Source organism: Oryzias melastigma, linkage group LG19 (genome assembly GCF_002922805.2).
Source record: "Oryzias melastigma strain HK-1 linkage group LG19, ASM292280v2, whole genome shotgun sequence".
Classification (NCBI taxonomy): Eukaryota; Metazoa; Chordata; class Actinopteri; order Beloniformes; family Adrianichthyidae; genus Oryzias; species Oryzias melastigma.
The window spans coordinates 2,773,104-2,776,564 of NC_050530.1; the positions used below are offsets into that span (position 1 = coordinate 2,773,104).

General features: G+C 36.0%; 1 protein-coding gene across 2 annotated transcripts in view; it reads right to left on the bottom strand.

The window, feature by feature from the left end:
• bahcc1b (BAH domain and coiled-coil containing 1b) overlaps window positions 1-3,461 on the bottom strand; it is a 71,867-nt gene that overhangs the window by 39,022 nt on the left and 29,384 nt on the right. The window lies entirely within an intron of this gene.

Below are 3,461 nucleotides of genomic sequence, written 5' to 3' on the forward strand. Positions count from 1 at the left end.
TAAAAGTTTAACGGTGGTGGCCAAAGTAAACAGCACTCCATAAAAACTCATCCTACGCATTCCACAGTCACGCTGCAAAACCACCAACACCCCCTCACGGCTCCCGGCCTGTGAGCCCTGTGTGTTTGTGCAACACAAATGTGTGTGTGTGAGATTACTCTGACTGTTTAACAACCAGTGAATCTAAATGGTGACAATTAGCCAAAAGGCTCTATCAGCCATCTAAGGCCGGTAAGAGGAGAAAGGAGGAATGAATGAGGTGACAGCTAAAAAATAAAAAAATAAAGAATGAAAAGCCTCCGTCTTCTGGAAAGAGGAGATGTTTCAGAATGAAAGATAAAGGAGTAAAGGGAAGCTTTGAGATGAGAGGGCCGGGGGAAAGGGAAGTAAGTAGAAATAAAGGACAGGTGTGGAAGAAATGGTGACTGCGCCAGAAGGGAAGTCAATTTTTTTCTTTTTTTTTGGTATGTGAGGTAATATGTGCGAGAATATGTCTCCTGCGCGCCGTGTTGGTGCGTATCAGCCAGGTTTCTTGTCTCGGAGCTGGCTACGCTCCACTCTCTGGACGGCGGCCAGCTGGCAGAGCGCCCGCCGGAGCTCCCTGGCTTGAATTCTTTAAAAACAATCATTTGTAGTGTGTGTGCGCGCGCACGCGTGTGTTGGAACATCAAAGCCGAGCCACACAGATGTCAAATCTGTCTGATAGGCGCACACACTCACACATCCCTTTTCAGTCCGGCTCTGCAGTGTTTGATACTCGCAATAGGCGCTCTTCTATCCTTTTATTTGTTTATTTTTATCGCTTAACTTTTGTGCAAAATGTGTTTTTCTAGAGTTTAAATTCAGTAACATATTACTTGAAAATATAGTCAAAGAAAAGTAAGAAACTACATTTTTTGTCCATTTTTTTCAGAGAGTATCTGAAAATATACTTTATTTTGATTTATAGAACATGCGTCAAAATCAAGGCCCGGGGGGCCGGATCCGGCCCTCCAGATGATTTTATTTTATTGTTATTAATGGCCCGATGTTATATTGCGCTCATTTCTAACTTGTATAATTTTGAAAAACTGTAGTTTAATATTGAAAGTTATTGAAGGTTTAAGTTGGTTTATTCTGGAATAATATTTCTGCCTCTTTATTATTCACAGTTATGTTAAAAAGTTATGGTTTTAAAGTTTGAAAAATTAGCATTCTGCTAGCTTTTTTTCTGCTAGCTAAATTTTTTTAGGCTACTTTGGAGTTTAACTAATGTTCTAGCTATATGCTAGCTGTTTTGGCTAATTTAGGCTTTTTTGAGGCTGTTTTGGAGTTAGGCTAATATAAATATATATAAATATAAATACCGTATTTTCTGGACTATAAGTCGCGGTTTTTTTCATAGATTGAATGTCCCTGCGACTTATACTCCAGTGCGACTTATATACGAATTTTTAATGATGAGATATGGACCGTAAGTCTAGAGTGCCCTCTTATGGTGATCTATGCAATTACTTTATTTACTTTAGTTATTCAGACGTGACACAGAGGACGAAGAATTTAACGGATTTAGTGATATGGAGTGAGATTGCGTGCAATTAATTACAGTAAAGATACAAAGTTGATGAGTTCTTGAGGCTATAGTTAAATAAAACTGTTATGTTATATAAATGCTACACCTTTTCGTTTTTTTCATGATGCTAATATGTGAATATGTGTTGACACATATTCAGCCTGTTTTCTATTCACTTATGAATGTTATAACTTACCTTCCAGGATGATGTAATATCGTTTTTTTCAACCAGTTTGTAAAATAAATTACTTGAAAAAAATGCGACTTATACTCCAGTGCGACTTATGTATGGTTTTTTCTTCTTCATTATGCATTTTTTGGCCCCTGCGACTTATACTCCGGTGCGACTTATAGTCCGAAAAATACGGTACATATATAGGCTAATACTAACATGCTAGCTGTTTGGGCTAATTTATTTATTTATTTCAGTTTTTCAGGCTGTTTTGAAGTTTAGCTAATTTTTTCATCTAAATGCTAGCTGTTTTGGCTAACCCATTTTTTTTTTATTTTTTTTATTTAGGCTAATTAGACATTTAGTTAATATTTTAGCAGCTATCAGCTTCAGCGTTTTTAGTTTCAGTGATTTCAGCTACCGGCACTAGCATCTTCAGCTTACAGCATTCACAGGTAATGCTATATATCTGCTTCATTATCATGTTAAAAAGTTATGGTTTTAAAGTTTGAAAAATTAGCATTCTGCTAGCTTTTTTCAGCTAGCTAGATTTTTTTAGGCTACTTTGGAGTTTAGCTAATGTGCCAGCTACATGCTAGCTGTTTTGGCTAATTTAGGCTTTTCTTTTTTACTAAGTTTTTGAGGCTGTTTTGGAATTTAGCTAATTTTTTCATCTAGATCCTTTTTATTTTTTTATTTAGGCTAATTAAACATTTAGCTAATATTTTTTAGCAGCTATCAGCTTCAGCGTTTTTAGTTTCAGTGATTTCAGCTACCGGCACTAGCTTCTTCAGCTTACAGCATTCACAGGTAATGCTATATATCTCCTTCATAATTATGTTAAAAAGTTAAAGTTTTTAAAAAATTACATTTTCGAGAGTTCAATAAATGTTTATCCTGTTCGACCTAAGGAGTGTTTTGGATTTTCACCCCTTGTGTGATTCAGTTTGACATCCCTGGTTTATAGTAAAATAAAATAATTTATATCGTGACGTACAATTTTTCCCATATCGCCCAGCACTACTCATAAAGATTTCAAAACAACAATATGAAATCAAACACATTTAGACCATTTATTTTTAATTAGTGGCGCCAATCAATTGGAAAACTTTGATTAAAGATTTGTTGTGCATTAAGAATAGTTACCTGCTAACTAATACATTAAGAAGCTCACTTAATAAAGCAAACTCATGCATAAAAATGCCTGTTAACTCAAGATTTAATGGTTAATTAATGCTTAATTGTGCATTAACTAATATTAATAAAAGGACTCTTATTGTAAAGTGCTACTAAAAGTTACAAGTAAGTTAGTTTTGCCTTTTAATATATGAAGAAAATATATTTCAACTGGAAAATGGACAAAAATACTTGTCTTTTTGCATTTGAGCTCTTCCTTTTTTGTGAAAAAAAATAAATGTACATATTTTCTTATCCTTTGAGGAGTTTGAAAGTGTTTTAAAATCAGTTTGGGTCTAAAGTTTTCTTTGCACATCACGTTGGCACACCTGAAAACGACAGATAACTAACCCAAACTCCCCTTTTCAACCACAAACAGTTAGCAGTTAAGAGAGAGGACATGATGTTCGTGGACGCGCTCGTTTTTTTTCTGCTGTTTGTGTGTGCGTCAGATCAGGAAGGGGGCCGTTGGAGGTCGGTTAGCCCTGAGGGGGCCCTGAGGGCGGGGCTGCGGTCAGAGGGGAGGTGGAAATGGGGGAGAGTTTCAGTGTTTGGCTTTCT